General features: G+C 45.9%; 1 pseudogene; it reads right to left on the reverse strand.

Moving 5' to 3' along the window:
- Positions 1–3293: 3293 nt before the first annotated feature.
- Positions 3294–5715, reverse strand: LOC116102242 (annotated as a pseudogene).

The raw sequence follows: 5715 nt of genomic DNA on the forward strand, positions 1-5715 counted from the left end.
TACCAACGGCAAGCCAAATGTCATCGCCATTTTGTAATGGCGATGTGCTTATGAAATGGCTTCCTACAAGCGCCCACCAGGACCTTAGCGGGTGGGCGCCCAGCTTGGCACACTCACTCCATTCTCCTTACCACAAAAACAAAAAGGGGAGTCTCTACCCCCACATGATCAATTGAAAAAGGCACTATTTACCATAAATATTTAAAAAATTTCCAAAGAGGATTCACATCTGTCCCTATTTCAAAAATATTGGTCTTCATCGGTTTCCTACAGCTCCATTTGGGTCAGGTGGAGAGACCCACTGACCAGAGCTTGGAGAGGGCCAGACCTGCTCTTGACAGCTGGAAGAGGGTTTGGCTGTGTGTTCCCCCCAAATGAAAAAAGACCAATCTGGATACCAGCCAGAGACATAAAATACTTGCCCCAACAGGGGGATGCTGATATTAATCACTCCAGGGACATTTCCATCCCTGAGAGCCCTCCTTCTGCTTCCTTCACAGATTTATCAAGAAAAAAGAATGAAGGTCCCCCTGTCAACAACATTGAAGATCTTGCAAAAAATTGATGGGAGTATTCAACAATCCAAGAAGACTTAGAGATGAGGAGGAGAGAGTTTAAAGACAATCCACTGTGGATTGGCCTCCATGGCTTCCTGCCCTACCTATTTCATCTCCTTGGTTACCTTCATCCTTCTCCTTCTCCCTCTCATGGTGTGACCATGTTTACTTAATACACAATTCATCCAACAGTGTATAGAGGCAATCAGGCTTCATCAGGTCCAGGTTCATTATCAAAGGCTCGCTTCCCAAGAGCCAAGGTCAGCATACGATTGAATATGAGCAACCCTCCCAGGCTCTCCATTCGACCAATGATGAGTAAGATCTCAGACATGCTGAGACAACCTAAGACAGGTTGTGGAGCATGGCCCTTGAGCCAGAGTGACACATGGTATCCAGAGTAAGATCCCCATGTTGGGGACCACCTAAGACAGGAACCATGTAACCTGCTCATTACAAAAACAAAAGGAGGAGATGTTGGACCCTATTTGGCCCTGGTTTGGGCCTTGAGGACAAACCCGAGCCTGGCTTGAGTTTTGTAAACTGTCTCAGTTGCTTCCATACTAGAGTGACTCAGCACAACCTGCTTAAGCCTGCCTTTGCCTAGCCACTGCTGACTAGAGTAACTTTGTTGGCTCCATCAGTCACCCTATACCTTTCGTCAACTTTCCCCTCACACTATGTCATCTCACCTCAGCAAAAAACTCCACCTCCTCTTTCAGCCCTTTATAAAGAAAAGACCGATATAATAAAACGAGTTCTTGCTTTGACAGACTCCCAACTTGGGCTGGTTATTCTCTGGAAGGCAGGAAATCCGAGCAGCAGTGATACCATCTCGCTCAGCCCCAGAGACTCGGTTGGACTGTGTTCTCTCTCTCTCTCTGCCTCTCTGCCTCTCTGCCTCTCTGTCTCTCTGTCTCTCTCTCTCCCCCTCTCTCCCTCTCTCTTGCCTGGTTCTACTGGCAGAAAGACCGGTATAGAAATGGATGTCATAAAGAAAATTACCATGTTTTCAGTAAAGTCAGGCAGGAGACAAGCATGTTCACTTTCTCCACCCTCTTCATTAAACTTCTGGGAGTCTTAGCTATGAGAATATCTCTGTGCTTATCTATTGTCTGTCTGTCTGCCTATCTGTCTGCCAGCCTGTGTGTCTGTCTGTGTGTCTCTTTATGTATAATTGAGGAAAATGGAAGGTCTATCTGGACCAACTAGATGGCTCAGCCTGGGCACCTGAGTCCCATCTCCATAACACAAGTGAATGTGGAAGGAGAGAGCCTACTTTATATTTTTCCTTTTGTTGTTGTATTTTGTTTTCTTGTTTCAGACAGAGTTTCTCTGTGTAAGAGCTCTGGCTGTCTTGGAACCCATAAGTCCTGTGCCACCACCACCTCTTTGAAAGCCCACTTTGTATAGTTGCCCCCTGACCTTCCCACTCCCCATGTCTTTCCCTCTCCATCATGCACATACACAAGTACAGCTGGGAGTGTGGAGGATTGGTAGAAAGGGAAGTGCCAAGGTCTCCTTCTATGCAGGAGATACACACGAGAGACTGTAATAATTCCACTAGCGAACTATTTGTGTTGATGCTTTTAAAATGACCGGTGTGTAAGCAAGTATGTTTAAATACCACCACCAAAGCATCTTGGAGAGGAAAGGGTTTATCTGGTTTGTATTTCCACAGCATTCACTGTTCATCATCAAGGGAAGTCAGGATCCTAACTCAAACAGGGCAGGAACCTGGTGGCATGAAGTGATGCAGGAGCTATGGAGGGGCACTGCTTACTGGCTTGCCCCTCATGGTTTGCTCAGGCTGCATTCTTATAGAACTCAGGATCATTTATTCAGAGATGGCCCCACCTACAATGAGCTGAGTCCCCCCACATTGTTGGTCCATGTACTGAGTGCTCTCTGTGGGGATCCTGGCCCTGCCAGAGCCAAAATGTCATAGCTCTCTGAGGGGAAGTCAGAGCAAAGCAGGACGTCATACCTCCTCTGCAGCCACTGTTGCCCTGGGGTCAGAGATACAGCAGACAGCCAGGAGCCAAGGTCCAGGCACACAGCTGGTTGAGTTGGATGGATGCAGTGTTACAGTGCAATGAGGCAGGCACTCTCAGAAGATCTTTGGTGAAACAACGTGTGTACCTTATTCCTTGTGGACAGGACCTCATGAACATTTGTGGGGTGGTTTGGGATCTAGAGGCAGATGCTTTCTATTGGCTTGGTCTGAGACGTTAGGGATGCCTCATATGCATGTGGAAGGACTTCATGCTGTCCCTACTTGAATGATTGTCACAGTCCTCTCCATGGGGTGTTGTGGTCATGTGTTCCAGGACAGGAACCTACCTGGTCAGGAGTAGATTTGAATGTCTGCCTTTCTCAGTCATGAAAACTGCCAGGGTTCCTGAATCTGCTCAACCTTACCAGGTTTTCTGTCTTGTGGCACACACCACATTATTCACTAATTATAAGAATGCATTACAGTCTTGCCTGCAGCCAAGTATTATGAAGGGCTTTCTTTCTTTCTCTTTCTTTCTCTCTCTCTCTTTCTTTCTTTCTTTCTTTCTTTCTTTCTTTCTTTCTTTCTTTCTCTCTCTCTCTCTCTCCCTCTCCCTTCCTCCCTTTCTCTCTCTCTCTCTCCCTCTCTCCCTCCCTCTTTCTCTCCCTTCCTTTCTCCCTCTCCCTTCCTTTTTCTCTCCCTTTCTCTCTTTCTCTCCCTCTCCCTCCCCCTCCCCCTTTCTTTCCTAATATTATTTTAAAGGTTGTATGAGGCCAGATGATGAGGCTTTACACTACCGGGTGATCTGTCAAGGATTTTCAATGGGAAAGGAAAGAGGAATGAGCTAAGAAGGTTTTCCATCTTGCTATCAGTAGAACTACAGGCTCATGATGTAACCATTCTGTTAACTATCAGTTAACCATCCAAAGAAAACATCCAGCCTTATCTCTGTGTGGGAATCACACTATCATTGCTATTTCTAGAATGGAGGTAACAAAATCTGCTCATTAAAAATGAACTATAGTAAATTTTTTTAAAACCGCTGGTACTTGGGTGAAATTAGGCACGGGTTGGTCACTTTAGTCGGTAGTACATGAGGACAGCGTTTCTATAACACCACAGAGGCTAATGCTCCATGACCAGGCATGGCTCCTTTGGGGTGTGCTTTCTGTGTCTTGTTCTTAAACTGTCTGCTTAAATGGTATGTGGAAGGTGACAAATGACAAATGATGTTTGACATAAACATGAACCCCCTGACAGATGCTCTGAGGGATGTGTTAAATGCTAAAATCATGTAACTCCTCCCTGGGCCATTGTGGTGTGCACACACTTTCAATATAGCAATGCCTGCTATGTTAGTGATTGGTCACAGATCCTCCAAATCTTCATCCCTCCCACAGAAGAAGTTAGCCCCAGCATTGTGAAACTAGTGACTCAGTATGAAATCAATACCCCCTAACACTCCTAATGGAATCAATCCTCTATAAAGACATGAAATACATTATCACCCTGGATGACAAGGTTTCATGACCCAAAATGCATAAGAGTCCATAGAACCAGGAGCATCATTATGGGTACCTGCAGTCTTTACTGTGTGCTTGTGTACAAAGCTGGTGTACTTCCCATGGGCACTCTGGGATGGGGCAAGGTCTTTGTATTCTGCTGCTTTCCACCATGTTGAGAGAGCTCACTGGTAGCTGAGAGCCATTTCCTGTCATGATGGTCTGCTGCAGAGTTCTGTGGAAGATTATCTTTCTCCACAAGCACAAGGCCAGAGGGTGAGGAAGGAGTCACAGGCACAGGAGACCTCACAGCCCACAGCTATGGGGAGTTACTGTTTGGAGCTGAAGCATTATGAACGCCAAGAGCATCCATTTTTATTGTGCTTTCTTTCATGTGTAGGCTAGGCTGGGAGTACTGTCTGCTGGACCTTCTTTCAAAGCATGTCCATCTTCTTGCTTTAGTGGTTTGGGGGTCTGATACTCTGTTTTTCCACTGTATTGAAATCAGGATCCTGGCTGAATGACTCTGGTAGATGTGAACTTTTTTGGGCAGAGCCTGGGAAGTAGAGGAAGGCACGGGGCTCCAGGGCTCATTTCCTCAAGACTTTGCAGGCTTTCAGATGATCCAGCCTAAAAACCATGGTATTGTCTTGTGTTTAATCCTGATCACCATCTTCAACAGCACTACAGTTAACTTAGTTTTCTTAAAATCCAACCTGGTTATCTTGGACCAGAACAATAAGCCCATTTGGTCTCTCCTTCAAACACAAGACTTCCTGTAGGAGTTAGACCTAAGCCATAGTCATTCCCGTCTGTAGCCTTGACCGAATGCGCATCAATTCTATACATTTCTAGCCATTTGTCTTTATTCGGACAATTGATTTCAGCTTGTGCTGGTGTCTGACCTCTGTATTCCTTCTATGTCTCAGAAATAGCCAGTCTCATGTCTTCAATCTGAATTGGCACAAACCTGAATCCAGAGACAAGGTCGGGACCGTGCTCAGAAAGGTCAGTCGCCAAGTTCAGCTTGCACAGTATAAGCTGCCAACCGAACTGCGCATCAAAGGAGCCCTCTAATTTTCTACTGAGAATATCTTGTTTTAGTTGAAGAACCAATAAGTACTGGGTTAGGTCCTCATGAAGATTATTTGGTTCTGAGGAATAAAACTTAACTTGAAGACAATAGGATGAACCAATTTTAACTTTTTTTTTTTTGATGCCTTTTTTGGTACTGTCCAACCAATGGTGGACCGAATCCACAAATATCAGAACAAAATAGTCATTCTCCATCGAGTCCATGTGATAAGCAATTTGACCAGACAGGTCTTGTCCTTGACTTTCAACATCTGTACCATGCAGAAGGGACACCCTGCCTGTGATGACGGACTTAGCATCTCAAGCTTCAGGAGCGTGTGTGGCAGCATGCTCTGCCACTTGGAGTCACTCCTCCTAAGCACGCTGGACTTAGATTGGCAGCCAAACGTTCTCTGAAGGAAGCTCAGCATTTCTGCCACTGTACTGGGGGGTGAAGATTGTGTAACCATGGAGACCACTGAGACCGTGATGAGAACGGTGGGCATGACCCTTGGGGAGAGATGCTCATCCAGCTTGACAGGAGGACAGGTCTCTAGAGACATGGAGAAACGGCCTCAGAAGGCCC

Source organism: Mastomys coucha, unplaced genomic scaffold, assembly GCF_008632895.1.
Source record: "Mastomys coucha isolate ucsf_1 unplaced genomic scaffold, UCSF_Mcou_1 pScaffold21, whole genome shotgun sequence".
NCBI classification, from domain to species: Eukaryota; Metazoa; Chordata; class Mammalia; order Rodentia; family Muridae; genus Mastomys; species Mastomys coucha.